At 44.8% G+C, this 15,434-nt stretch overlaps 1 protein-coding gene across 1 annotated transcript in view; it reads left to right on the forward strand.

Moving 5' to 3' along the window:
* Window positions 1-1,853: 1,853 nt before the first annotated feature.
* znf438 (zinc finger protein 438) overlaps window positions 1,854-15,434 on the forward strand; it is a 68,061-nt gene continuing 54,480 nt past the window's right edge. Inside the window, exon 1 of the mRNA XM_061713752.1 lies at window positions 1,854-1,954. The gene's annotated coding sequence lies outside the window, so the exon portion shown is untranslated. The remainder of the gene's footprint in view (window positions 1,955-15,434) is intronic.

The raw sequence follows: 15,434 nt of genomic DNA on the forward strand, positions 1-15,434 counted from the left end.
TTGCTGCCATTGCTGGTTGAATAAAATGAACAAGAATCCGTCAGAGTCTCTTTCTCTGATTTCCTCCTCCTGACTCAGACGTCTGACTCCAACCCCCCGACCAATCGGTGGTCTGTAGTGTGATGATGTCAGATACAGCCGACTCAGCCGCTTAGAACCTCGGCAGAATAGTTACAGAAAAGTATCTACTCGGCACCTTAGACCCCTAGTGGGAAAGAACCAAACCGAGTGGAGGAGAGCCAAGTCTGGCTGTGCAGGTACTAGTGGAAAAGCGCCATATGGGAGTGCCCAGACTGGATAGGATCAGGAATGAGTCCATCAGAGGGACAGACATGTTAGAGGTTTGGAGATAAAGTCAGGGAGGCCAGACTCAAATGGTTCATGTCCAGAGGAGAGAGAGTGAATATATTGGTAGAAGGAGCTGAGTTATGAACTGTCAGTCAGGAAGACCAAAGAGGAGGTTTATAGATGTAGTGAAAGAGGACATGAAGGTAGTTGGGGGAAGAGAACAGGATGCAGAAGACAGGCTCAGATGGAGGCAACTGATTCACTGTGGCGACCCCTGAAGGGAAAAGCCCAAAGGAGATGAACATAGGAGTAGTAACGGTAATCAAAGTAGTGGTACAGTTAGAAATACTAAATCCTGGAATTCTTTAGTTTGAGCTGTATATTGGCATCGTGGCTGGTCTTGGCTTGATGTAATTACGTTCATTCAGAGAGTTTCCAATGTGCAGGAAAACTCTTGGACTGTACTTTTCTTTTTGAAAAAAAAGGGGGACTGTCATACTTAGGGTTGCCAACCGTCCCTTGAAAAACCGTATTTATAAACTAAAGTATGTCCCGTATTGAGCTGAAAAGGGACGCACTTTATCCCGTATTACTGTGAGAGTCAAAAAATAGTCATAAAATGCCAATGGAAAATGGCATTGAGCTGTTGACTTAATAAGTATTTTTTTTTTTCTTACTACAACTGTAGCTACAGTCATGGCCTTTGAGGCACAAATATGTTTACTACAGACTTTCTGTTTGCACTTTTGTTATGGCACTAAAAATGTGCACTACAGTATTACAGAATGGATGTTCTGCTTGCTTTCTATTGTTTTATATTAATGTATACAATTTTAGTTAGTTTAAGTTAAGCAGGACAGGTTTCTGTTTAAGAAAGATACTTATTTTATTCAGTTCATTTTGTTATTTTGTATTAAAGTGAATTGCTGGATAATAATTTGTTTTCCATGTGTTCACGGCATTCAAAAATATGCATCTAATTCAATTCAGGTTCGAGTCAAACAGTTAAAAAATATTTTCACTCCCAAAAAATAGGGGCTAAAAAAATTCACAAGGCCAGGAAAGGTGAAGGCAACCGGTTGATGAGGTGTCCCTTATTTAGTTTTCAGAGTTGGCAACCCTAGTCATACTTTTTCTGATAGTAACTACGAAATATTCCTGCTTAAAACGGCACTATGACTGATTCCCCCCTTTAAAACGTCTGTTTCAGTATAAATAACAGATTCCACACGTGGTAGTATGTGCTATCTGTTTTGAGCAGCCGGGGATGTGCTCGGTGACAGCTCCGCAGCTGACTGACCGACACAGCTCAGCCAGTCCCAGGGACTCCGCGGACCGTACCACCGCCCTCAGACGGGGGGCGCCCGGGCAATACTGACAACTTCATGTCGCTCCTCTCTCCCCTGAAGCAGGTGATATTTAAAGACAAAAAGAAATACCTAATTATATACGTTTTTAAAAAATTAATACGTGTTTATAAGCGCAGAAATATTTAATAAGTTAAAATTTCTTTAATGTTTTCACCCCCGTCGGATCCGGTTGATGGTTTGGCCCAAAATGGCTGGAGAGAAACTGTTGTGAGGATCGACGGTTTTTGCAGCTTTTTGGGGGGAAATGAGCCGCTCTGTAGTCTGAGGTTGCTCCCTCCTGACATCTGGGGATCCAGGTGAGACACGTTTACAGTCAATTCAGCATTGTAACCCGGCCCCGCTGCTTTTTAAGGCGTAAAAGAGGAGGCCAGAGACGGCTCGTTTGCAATGTTTTCACGGTAGCTCGCTCAGGAAAGAGTCTCCTACTTTTGCTCCGGGGTTTGCAGCTCGGAGAACGGCTTTCTGCTCCTAACAATCCTCAGGAAGTGGGTGTTTTTGCGTGAAAAAACATATGCATTGAAGGGTTGGTGGACAGGGGTTACTGGGGTGTGTGAAAGTGGGGGGATGCAGTTGCCACAGTGCAGGCCTGCGGCTGTTGGCCAGAAGTACGTCATGAAACTAGGATTTCCTGCAGAAACGTTTGCACACAAACAAACAAACCAGAGCTCATGCATGCTTTACTCAAACCCTTCAACTCCGGTGTACATGTGCAAATGCGTGGAGATTTGAACTCCAGAGAGGGATGTGTGTTGTTTTGGATTGTTGCAGATGCAAAACCCATTAATAAAAGTTCTTTACTCCGTTTAAAACACACACAGGGATTGGCTCAGGGATTAGACACATGCAGTATCATTTAATTTAAAAGAAATGCATGATTAGAGAAAATTTTGTTGCATGTGTACCTGTTTTTGTTTGATTGTTTTGCATAAGTTCAGTGTTAAGTGTTTTATATAATTAGAAACAACATTATAAATGATTGAATAATGGCTTAGGGAAACATGCTACAGGTTGGGATGCAGGAATGTGATGTTTGCTTGTGATTTCCAGTGGAGACTGAAGTGAAAGCTGCTGCTGCACCTGTCATTCCTGCTCCTTTATGTGCCACATCTGGACAGAAACTTTATTACTCTTACCACAGACAGCCCTTTGAGCCAAGGATGAAGTGATTTGAATGTGATCAAGTGCGGTGTGACTTTTGCAGATTATATTTTGGTCTTAAACTAAACCAGCTAAAGGAATAGAGTGTATGCATTGATGTCACTTCCTCACTGGACCAGGCCCCCTTACTCGCAGTGTAAGAGTGGCAAAACATCAGCAAAAATGGCTGCAACTAGTAGGGGAAACTGTGGAAAAGACGGGATAACAGCCGATTATGGGCTTAAAATTAAAGGCAGTTGGACTTGACAGTGACCCGTACAGTTACCCCAAGAACCAGTGGTCCATGGACATTAATATTTGGTACAGTTACCAAGAACCAGTGGTCCATGGACATTAATATTTGGTACAGTTACCAAGAACCAGTGGTCCATGGACATTAATATTTGGTACAGTTACCAAGAACCAGTGGTCCATGGACATTAATATTTGGCCACGAATCCAGTTTCCTGATATTTATATGTACTTAATTTCTACGCCGGGGAAATACACGAAGCAAAGCTTGAAGGCTTACAAAAGTCTTGACGCTTGGTCCGACTTCAAGGCAGGATTTGTTGTAGAAATTAAAGTGTTGAAGACACCGAACTTTATGATTTGACCGTTTAACGAGATACCCAAAAATCCAACATTAACTGATACAAAATGGAAACATCACAATGTTTTCATGCTTTTCTGTCCATTATGTGACAGCAGACGACAACATCTAGAGTCAACAATATTGATTTATCACTGGGTAAGATTAAAATAATTTATCTTCATTTATTTTAGAGCTAATGTTTTGCTTTTGCAAACGACTGCACTACAATACGATCTATGGCTGCAAAGCTACAGGTGAATCCGAAGTTGTGGGAACAACATAACATCAGATCTGCTTTTATCAGTCCATCTCTGGATCTTAATAATGAAAACATGACACTGCTGGATATCGAGTGCTGGATTTTAAAGCTGTAACTCTGTAGATGGTCCTTGACAGCTAAACCTCCCTGCAGCTCCCTGCTGAACCCTCCTTTTCTTTGGCATTGGGAGTTTTATCATTTTCTTTCTCGTCAGCACACGTTGAACATCACTGTGAAATTTTCTTGCTCTCCCAAATCTTGCCTCGACTTACCCACTTTCTCTCTATTGCCCTTCCACATGTCAAATTCTGTTCTGCAGCTCTTTCTAGTTGACTGCTGGTACTTTAGTTTAGGCCCGCCGAGCAGCCTGTGGGGGCTGAGTCGTAAGTAAACTTAGACAGTCCAGTCATGAGTCGTGTATCGCCTCACAGTTGAGAAGAATCTGCTTGTAGGAGGCTGGACAGCCTCACCAACGCCCATGTGCTTGTAAGTTTCAGAGGATCCTTGATTTCAGAGAAGTTTGTGTACAACTGGTCATTGATGAGCTGTCGGTAATCTTTGGGACAAATGGTGAGATCATCGGCTTTACATATATGCAGGTTTGCATAAATCAAGTTATGAAACGAAATAATCAATCATTTTTATTTTAAACCTGCAGCTCTTTCAGGCTGGTAATTCTATGTTGCCAAATGCTAATATTTACTAAATAAGGAGAAAGTTGTCTTAATAACCTGGAAGGAAGCTTGTTCTGAACTCTGGGGTCTGACGTGGGGTCCGTTTATTCCAAACGATGGAAGGTTGAGATGAGTTTCAGACCACTTCCTGTGTCCTGATATCTCTGCCCCACAACTCTAGGGCTGGGGATCCATTCAAATGTCAAGCTTCGATTCGATTCCGATTCTTAAGATTTAGAATCGATTATCAAGATTCGATTCGATTCGGATATTGATTTGGGTTAGTGTTATTAAAACAGTTTTTTGATTAATACTAGTATTATATTGAGATTCAACAGCCAGTATTGGCAGCTAATGATGCTGTAAGGACCAATCAGCTCCCAGAATGCTGATAGAACTGCTTTCAGAAACATCGTGGGGCAGAATTACCAAACAGATCCAGGGAGGAAACAGAGACGGATGACATCAGTTTTATTTTTTCCCACATTCCGTTTTAATTTTTTCCATTTTCATTCTATTTAGGTTTTTAATTTTTGAGAATTTGTTTTTTAGCATTTTTGGAAAATGTATGAATGAATGAATTTATTTTGAACATGTATATAAAAAATAAAAATAAACAGTAATATCTTCATATGCACATAGGTTCGAAAAAGGATTAGGAAAAAGTATACACTTTTTCCTAATGTAACCCCAAGACAGTATATAAAGTAGACAAACACATGGCACCAGTTATTCTCGTGCTCAACAAAACATTCCTTTTTTGGGCATAAACAAAAAAATACCAAAAGTTGTAATGTAATGATGAAAAAAAATTGATCTTTAGACATACAAATCGATTTTTAGGAATTTTAGAATTGGAAAATAAATGTTTCAGTTCAGAGTGGGCTCCCAAACTAACTTCTTGAGCTTTTCTTTATTTGTAGGAATATTTCTGTTGGATGTTAAGAGGAGTTTTAGCTGAGAGTTTTAGCGAAAAGCGTTTGTTCTGGCTTGTTTTAAATCCAGATCTCAGAATTAGGCGGACTGTGACTGGTGTGGCTGACCGCCTCGGTCCCCTTTCACACCCAAACTTCTGTCATGGGGAGCTCAGTGGGCCCTGCTATCGGTGCACAGGTGAAATCTATTTTACAACCTTGTCCAGGTTTGTTCTTGTTTACCCTCTCACTCTGTCCCTCTGTCATGTTCTCCTCCATCGTTACTCGGGTCGTAATGGATCACAAACCTCACAGTGTGGATCGTATCGCCGCTTTTGAACCATGGATGGGGATTGTTGTTCGGATCAGTAAAGTTAAAAGGATGCAGGTCAGGATGTCAGCAGATATCCAACAGATATCCATACAGACATGTGGAAGCTGTCTAAGGTTATTGAGAAGATAATCCTGCATCTAGAAAATCCTGCAGGAAGGAGCGTTGCATACTTGCGATGGTTAGTTTTTATCCACAGTGCCACAGCATTCAAACAAGACGTACAGATACGGTGCTGGCATTTGTCGATCTACCTATCATATTAGTGAAAAGTTTGTGGTTGGCATCATTTTGAAAGGCCCCTTACTGGATGTTACAGTCCGCGCAGCCGACGTTCTCGGAAAGCTTTTTTTGTTTGTTACATAAATAAATAGATTTCTGCAATCGAGACCAAATTTCTGTTTCTACCTGTGTTGTTTTTCTTGAGGTGTTTTCCCTTTTCTCCCCCTTTCCTGAGATGTATGGAAACATGACAGTGCTGTGAAGCGTTTTTTAAACATCCAGATGACTTCTCGCCCTGTTCCTGCATTCCCTTACTCCCCATCCAGTTTCTTTAATTTAGTTCTTTGTTTTCTACCTCCTTCCTTGCATCCACTCTATTACTAGTCTATTTAATAGGGGATTATGCAATTGCCAACACCATATGGCGCTTTTCCACTAGTACCTGCTCGACTCAACTCGGCCTGGTTTCTTTTCCATAACAATTCGGAGCAGAAGTAGGAGGTTGGAGCGAAGCTGCTGTGACGTATTTGATTGTGTGATCTAAACAAAGAAGTTTAACACTAAACTAAAGATGTAGAACATGGCGGAGATGATAGATGTGCTGCTGGGTCTGTGGCTTGTGTTTTGATATCAAGTTAAAACATGAGAGTGAGAGAAGCTTCAAGCGGCGATGCTTTTTAATTTTTTTTAGTTTGCCTCTGCGCTGCTGAAAAGTCAGCTGGAGCCGTGAGCAGCTATGAAGAGACAGAGCTCCTGGTAGATCTGGTCGTTCCTTATCGCCGTCTAGATCCCTTTTAATTCTCTCCTCAGCACCAGGTTTATGAACATCTGCACCTCAGAGTTGGATCATGAAACAGACTTTTGCTGCCATTGCTGGTTGAATAAAATGAACAAGAATCCGTCAGAGTCTCTTTCTCTGATTTCCTCCTCCTGACTCAGACGTCTGACTCCAACCCCCCGACCAATCAGTGGCCTGTAGTGTGATGATGTCAGATACAGCCGACTCAGCCGCTTAGAACCTCAGAAGAATAGTTACAGAAAAGTATCTACTCGGCACGTTAGACCCCTAGTGGAAAAGCGGAAAGTCGAGTCGGGCTGAGTAGGTACTAGTGGAAAAGCCCCAATAGTGTCCTACTACATACCACCAGTTCCTAAAGTCAAGGCCGCTGGGCTTGGCCCTCTCTCTGAAAGGCTTTCCAAAGCTGGGTGGGTTTTTGATGGTTTTGGATTTGAGGAATCCATTTGAAGTACCATTGGAGGGTGTAGTCTTGCTTGAGACGGGCCTTCATCTTCTCAAAAACATGGAGCGTACCTTTCCTGTGTTTCTCATCTTTGATGCGTAAGATAATTTCTGAGCCTGACACTGTTGTCAAACGTTTGAGATCACACGTCTCAGCTTCGCGGGACAGTCTTATCCAGGGTACTAGAGAATCCTTCAGTCGGGCTTCATGTTGAAAAGGAACAATACGGTTCCTTGTCCTGTTGTAGAAAACAGAATGAGCCCTTTCCCCTCGAAGGGACGCTTGAGGGGGTGCGGGAGTGTTTCCAACCAATCTGTGGGCTTTGTGGTGTTTGAAAAGAGCACATGAGTGCATCCCTACGGGTGTCCCATGGGGCGGGGGGGGCCCCTTCAGGAGCACTGGGGATGTGGTTCAGGGATGTAGGTTATCTGGTCCTGGTACAGTCAGAGTCAGAGAGAGATACGTTTCTTTGAGATGAGATAATGGGCAATAATGTTTTTCTTGTGCCCCTGCACCTCTCCTGTCAGCCTGGCCTCTGTTCGCCTCGTGAAAGCTGTTATGAGCGCAGCTCGCTGCGGCTCAGCATGGAGTTTGTGCTGGCTCACTGCTGCGTCATGTGACGGTTGAAAAGCCGATCGCAAAACACAGAAACCAGCTTCATCTGGAAAACCACCTTCCGTTTCCTTCGTTGTTCATTTCAGAGAGCAGCCTCCTGCTCGCCGGCCTACTCATTTTTCTTTTAGAGATTTGTTTCTTTTTGCCGACTCAGAGACAACTCTCAGGTTAGAGATGAGTCAATGTGAGAAACACATGCTCACACACACACACACACACACACACACACACACAAGGCCGAGTCACACAGCTCGCTAAGAGCAACATTTTAAAGTTCATCACATTCAACGATATTAAAATGAGCTCTGTGCTGTAAAGTGTGACTGACCCCAGAACCCGCGCGGCGGGCCGGCAGATGAACCCGGTACCCCCGGCCGTACACCCGTCGGGGCGTCTGAGGCGCTTAGATTTTACCGGTGAGCGGCTCTGTGGTTTCACATGTGGCGAGATGTGAAGGGTGAGAGCAGGCAGAGGAAACTTAGATGCTTGTCTAACATTTCCGCTCAATCATGACCAAGATCATGTTACCATAATTCGCACACACACACATACACACACATAGCAGATTCGTGTACTCGGGCGCCTCTCGTTGCCAAAGCTTTGAAGTAGCAGTCAGAGAAGTACAGTAACATTAGAGGAAAAAAGAAAAGCTGAGAGCGTTGTGGAGCCCTGCTCATGGGAGATGCTAATACAGCCCAGCGTTCAGCAGTCATCCTGCCGCAAGTCGCTCGCAGCTCGGGCTGCGGAGCCGCTAATGATTGTGTTTTTCAGAGTTAAATCTTGCTGTAAGCCCTGGCCTACTTTAAAGTGATGTTGTTTCTATGCTATGGGCACCATATAGGTGTTAGGAGACTAAATTAACCCCTGCTGCCTCCTCAATAAGCATTAATGCACGGGGGGATGGTTGTTCTCGCTGCAATGAAACCTGACGTTCAGGTACAGAATGAGCGCTTCAGCCGATTCCCTGGCAGCCGCACCTGAGCCGCTGATGTGCGGGGCGTATGTAAAGTGCTGCCGGAGAAGTCGGAGAAGCGGCGGGCTGAGGAACAAGGAAAGTGCATCTCCAGCTTTAATAATAAATGGGGAACATATTGTGGATGGAAAAGTGAGGATGTGGGTAGAGTAATAGTCGGGTGAACATTTCTTACTCTGCTAAATTGTTGGTCTTGGTAGACTCTTGTTTCCAAGAAAAGTTAATGAAAATTACATGTGAACCCTAATGACTGACTTCTCCAGGATTTGTAGGCTGCAGGCAGAGAAGCTGTATTATTATATTAGGCTGCTCCTCCGGGCATTAGCGTCGTTCCTGGCGACCGCCAGAAAACCGCTTCGCTCAGTCTTTGAGGTCTGAATTGATGTTTTGTGGCAGCGTTTTTACGGGGTTAGATGAGAGTAGACTGCAGCAGTGACCCTGGATGACAGCAGACAGCTGTACTTTAGATTTGACTGTACTTTTATTAGTTTATTTGTTGTGTGTTTGTAGTAAAACTCTCAACAAATAAGAGTTTCGTTGCACCGGATAGAACTGTGGAGGGATTTTCCTGTAAAACAGCAGCTAAAGGTTGTGCTCTGTTCCCGTATGAAGAAGTGCTCTCGCGGGTTTGTCCCAGCAAGAATTACCGCAATCAAGGCTTTCTTTTTTTTCAACCCATCATTTTCTATTTTTGTACAGAAACCTTTCAGTGTGTGTGATGATAGATGGGACTTTCACTTTTGTTTGCTGCTTTCATTTATATGACAGGGCATTTCTTAGTTTTAGGAACTGAAACTTAATATAAGCGGTTTGTCTTGAATAACATGGGTTGCTGTTAAACTATTTGAAAAGTTAATAACTTCTTTACAACCATTAGGACTGTAAAACCGTTTTAACCAATTGGTTCAGTCTTGAAAACTGATAAAAACCTTGTTTGGGGCTGTCCTGTCTGATAAAGCTCCTCAGATTGAAGTGAACAAGGATACAAGCTTCTCCATCTTGTCTCTCTCTTTTACATCGGGGTGCTTTTGCATGGTAACAGACACCGATGACGAGTTTATCCTCCAATGTCTGTTCAGAATGACCCGTGTTCACTCTTGACCCCCTCCGTGTACGAGCAAATTGGCCAAACTGTAGCTGTGTACTTAAACCTGATTTCCTGATAAATGCATTGATGCGGGAAAAGTTGAAAAATCCCCCCCAACTTCTGACGGCGGCGTCGCAACGCATGCGGACTAGTGTTGTTGTTGTCAGCCTGTTTCAACTTTAGTTTTAGTCTAGTCTTTGGGTCAAGCTATTATTTTAGTTTTTATTAGTTTTAGTCACGTGGTGTCAAGTTTCAGTCAACTAAACGTCTGACCATTTTAGTCTAGTTTTAGTCAAAGATTTTATTTAGCCAAACCCATTTTACAATTCAAACAAGGTTATCTTATTATTGTTACCTTAAAGACTCAAGAATACTTTCATTCCAGATACAGAAGACGCTCTAATTTGAGTTTACAACATATTTATTTTTCCGCATTTCTCCCCATCTTTTTCTTTTTCAACGACAAATTCAGTTTTCTTTTCCACGTCTATGTAGGAAAGTGTATCCAAAGATGGTCTCTTCTTCTTCTCCCCCACCAGAGAAGATCCCTGCGTTTCTCTATGTAACTTTGTTTCTAATTGACGTGAACCTAGAGCTCTGCATTAATGGCGTCAGCTAACACTTAATATATCATACATGATATATTGAGGATCTTTGTTATAACATTTTGTCTCGTCTCGTTTTGGTCAACGAAAATGAAGACACATTTTAGCTTTTTGTGTCGAGTTTTTATTTTGTAATCTACAGATTGTTTTTATTCGTCTACGATATTGCATTATATATTTATTATCGTTATCGTGAAATGACCAGCATTATCGTTGCGTCTCGTCTCGTTTTCCTCAGGTGATAAAGGTTCGTTGACGACGATATTTAGTCATAATTTTCACTGACGAAAGCAACTTGAATGCGGCCCCCAGTTCGTCTCCCCATTTAAAGTCTATGGAGAGGGACAGAGGTGTAAATCAAGCGCAAGGATTGGGCGGTAGTGGCGGGCATGCAGAGCCGGAGGAGCTTGGAAAGGTGGTCCACACTGAACCAGGGCGTAGTTGTTTGGCTAGGGTGGCTTAGTTTATCCACCTTCCAGATCTCTACATCCAAGTATAATTAATAATTTTCAGGAGTAGGAGGAGGCAGAGAAAACTGGGCGAGTGGCTGGCCAGGTGTAGCGAGGTGGCGGCCCGTCCGAGTAACGACTGCATCACTCTGCAGCAGGAGCACGCCTATCAGGGTATCTGTTAATTGACCCGCATTTAATTTCTCGTTAAATGTTTGGGCCCTAATTGAGAGGGATACGCTTATCCATCCCTCGCAGCAGAGTATCTCGGGTAGCTCCAGACATCAGAGGAACCCGGGCCATTTGGGGTCTCCTGTTTCAGGGGGGGCTTGTGAAACTCAAGCCACACCTTGTCATTCCTCTAAAGCCCCCACCCCCCACACTGGCGGATGCGGCACGTGCATCGAAAGCAACAGGAGTGTTCACTTTCATCCCCTGTCATTTGATATTCTCAAATATACTGTCTCAACAGCCCCTGCAGCCCCCCGTTCATTTCTCCTCTCTCCTCCGAGCGTATCCTTCCTCCAGATACATTTGTGTGTCTCCCTCCCTCATCCCACAGCTATGATTTAGGCGTCAGGGCTGCTCCCACTCCCTCCCAGCCCTGGATCCAGTTACCCTGCCATTACTCAGTCGTTCCCCCTGCGAGGGTGCTTCATGTCAGACGGCGCAGAGGCTCGCCTGCCTGCTCATTGCCTTGCGTCTCCGGACCTGCAGACTAGCTTAGTTCAACCACAGACGCCCATGGTCAGTGGAGTCTCTCCAGCTGTGGCACGGAGTCTTTGGAAAATGATGTGGAGCGTCAGGCGGGGAGGGTTGGGGAAGTTCTCGGGCTGGATCTTTATTTTACTTTATGTTGGATGAAGGAAACATAAGCATGGAGCCCGCTCTCATCTGGCTGCGGGACAAAACGGCTTACGCTGCATTAAAAGCATTGTTGATTCCCTCGCACCCAGAAACACAGGGCTGTTTTTTGGCAGGCCTGGGCGCCGCACAACAAGCCCCGCCCCCCCACGCGTCACATGTGATTTGTGGGCCTCATCATTTTATGGTTATGTAATGTCAGCGCTTTGACAAGTAAAATGTCTTGTTAAACCTCACGTTACCCCGTTCCCATAAAAGTGAGTGATGCAAAGCAGCAGTACGAGGGCTCCTCTATCCCCTTATCCTGTCTCTTATCTTGCTCTGGATGTCGATGGGCTGAATGGGAACCGTTCAGGCGGCTTAGTCGATGCACGGCACCGGGGAAATCTTTTTCTCCTGATTAATGAATTCTGCAGGAAAAGAAGGCATGTTATGGGTGTTATTTACGAGGATCGCTGATGGTAGGTGTGTACCTGGTGTGTACTCCGTCATCGGCTGCAAAGTTTAACAGGGGCAACTGCATCCATCTTCCCACAAGCCGGTGGTGCACTATAGCGGAGCTATAACTCCCCTGTGCTATCACCCAGCTTTCAGCTCCTCTCTAATTTATTTGGGTTTGACATATAGCCGTCCTGTACCATGTTGGGTTGCATATCGCCCACGCAGGAAGGCCTGCCCGGCTCGGCTAATCCTCTCTAATTGAAAGGGAGGCAGCGTTGCGGTCCAGCGGCTCGTGTGGCGCTCGTCTCTTGGTTTGTTTTACAGTAATGAGTTGTGTGGGGCAAGAAGATGCAGCTGTGGAGGGAGGGAGAGCTCCTGAACCCGGGGAGCCCGCGGTCTGTGACTGTGCTGGGACTTTGGGGGGACTTTGCCGGGACTGTAGTGGCCCTTTTCCACTAGTACCTACTCAGCGCGCTTCTACCCGCCACTCCCCCGTCTTGCGCTTTTCCACTACGGGCCTAGACGGGTGGAGCGTGGCAAGCAGATACTTTTTCTGTAACCATTCCGCCGAGGTTCTAACCGGGCTGAGTCGGCACTATATCTGACATCATCACCCTCCACGCCACTGATTGGTCGGGGGCCGTCAGACGTTTGAATCAGGAAGCGGGAGTCAGCGCGAGAGCGACTCGCGGCGATTTTATTATACAGTGCAAACGTCTGTTTGGTGATCCAACTCTGAGGTGCAGATGTTCATAAACCTGGTGCTGAGGAGAGAATTAAAAAGGGATCTAGACGGGTGATAAGGAACGATCAGATCCACATGCGCTCTGTTTTACTCTCAGCCGCTCACGGCTCCAGCTGATTTCTGATCAGCACCGACACAAGCAAAGGGGTTGCGCATTCGAGTACGTCACAGCAGCTTCACCCCAACCCGCCCACTTCTCACCTGGCTGTGGAAAAACAAACGAGGACAAAGCAGGTGGAGCCGGGACGAGGCGTGTGACGAGCCGTCCCGAGGCGAGTCGGGCTCAGTAGGTACTAGAGGAAAAGCGCCATGGGGGGACTGACCCGGGACTGTGAAGCGATTGTGATGGGACTGTGCCGGGACTGTGATGGGGCCGTGCCGGTGGGGCCTATGGTGGGACTGTGGCGGGACTCCCGCGCCACACCAAACAGAGCCGACTGCCTGTTTACTCCCAGCCTCACCGGTTGACGTGAAATTAGATTCATTTCTACGGAGAAGACGAGGACGGGAGTATTTTTCTTTTTCCCTCAGAAGTCTCTGCTCATATTAGGTGCACATTTTCTACATCTGCTCAAGAGCACGTGGAGAACCTGAGCTTGCAAACACATGCTCTACAAGTACACTTTAAGCTCACAGTGGAAGTATTGTGCCAATCAATCAATCATAGTATTTTGCTGTTTTATGTTGCAATTGTTGTCTTGTCTTCTTGTACGGTGACCTCGGGCACCTTGAGAGGTGCCTATATGCAACAAATGTGTTGTTATTGCTAAGTGGCTTAATGTTATTCTTGTTCTTGTCATTATAAAATGCAGAAGTCAGAGGTGTCTCGGGTCAGAATAAGAGTTTCATAAGAAAGGGAAAAAGACAAAAGGTGGCAGTGACTGAATGTCTTCAATGACACGCTAGCACTCCACGAAAACGGTGGTACCTGCTTGTAATCCACCGAATTTCAGCAGGAAATGTACTTTTTACCTGACAGGTTTCTTTACTAACCCACTTTCCAAAACAAGATTGTGGAAAAACCTTAAATTCCTTAAAGATGAAATCTCCCACGGCGGCAGAGCAGAAATGGCAGGAAGTGAGAATTAGGCACCATTTTCCCATTACTTTAGTTTGTTCAAAGTAAACTGATGGCGTCTCTCCGGGCTCAGATTATTGTCTGTGTTTCTGAGTCATTTAACGGAGGAAATAATTGGAATGATGAATGAAAACAATCCCGAGTTGCAGCCTGACGCGCTGAGCTCCACTTTCAGTCAAAGTGAAATCATTTTTCATTACATTTTCATTATTGTGGGCACAATATAATGATAAGTATATTAGTCTAGGAGCCACAAGGGGTCATTTCCATTCCAGGACACATGAAGGAATATTTCTGCTGGATAATTCTTCCATAGTTGACATTAAGATTTAAATGGTGAGGCTGACCCGACTGGGGCTGCGAGGAACTTGTGCTACGATGTGGTGTCACAAATCAGAGGCAGACCAACACCTTTCAACAACAACAGAAATAACTGGAGACAACATGTGACGACACAGAGTTTGCACAGGCATCATCCCCCGCCCCCCCCAAGCAGACTGCTCTCAACACATCTGCCTGAGTATAGATAGATCACAGCTGGAGCTGGGACCCAGATGTGAGGACTGGCTGGTGAGCGGCAGTGAAGCTGTCACACATGGCTTCACGAATCAGCGGCCGAACGGGGAGTCAATGGTACGATAGTTGTTGGCCATAACACTTCGTACCTGCCAGTGTGCAGTGATGGGGGTCCTTCCTGTTCTGTGGAAACACCACAACCAGTTGGTGCTCCACGAGGTGGTGCTCAGTGGAACTCTGGTGTGTCATCATGGACTATGTTTACATGCAGTCAATAACCCTTTTCTAACCGGAATATTAGCAATAACCCGGTTGCGCACGGCCATGTAAACACCAATAACCCCTTTGAATAACCGGAATTTGCTCATATTCCAGTTTTTAAAAACACGAAAATGACCCCTGGGTTACTCCTTTTCTAACCGGAAAATTTGGTCATGTAAACGCCTAACGGGATATCCCCATCAAAAGGAACATGGATTTGTTTTCTGCACATGTTCTTTTCCCAAGGAATCTTGGTCTTTTGAGTCCGGGAACTTCTTATAAACACGGAGAAACCAAGACCAGGAGGAGACTAATCACTTCATAAATGTAATTAAAGATATGAACATTTTGTCATTTGTAGACGGTAGAAAGTACCGGGATAGCCAGATTTACAAAAAGGTGAGCGAAAAAGTTGTGCAAAACAGGATTTGTACGAACGGTGGTGGGTCAGTACCAGCACCAAAGCGCAAAAGAAGCCGACTTTTACTGGGCTGTTCATTATCCGCCGTGCTGCTGTCGTTTTGGATTTGGATACAGGAAGAAGAAGCAGAAATGACGGGAATTGTGTCATGACGTTCTCCGTGCGTCGCTGGTTTGATCCAGATATCCCAAATGATTAATTACCATGTATACAGGGATAACCCTGTTTGCTCACGCATGGAAACAGATTATTCCCAATGTTTCAGTAACCGGAATATTGACCTTAACCCTTAACATCAAAGCTTAACTGACAGCTTGACCTGTCAGGTGATAGACCGTCGTAGTTGGG

Source organism: Cololabis saira, chromosome 22, assembly GCF_033807715.1.
Source record: "Cololabis saira isolate AMF1-May2022 chromosome 22, fColSai1.1, whole genome shotgun sequence".
NCBI lineage: Eukaryota > Metazoa > Chordata > Actinopteri > Beloniformes > Belonidae > Cololabis > Cololabis saira.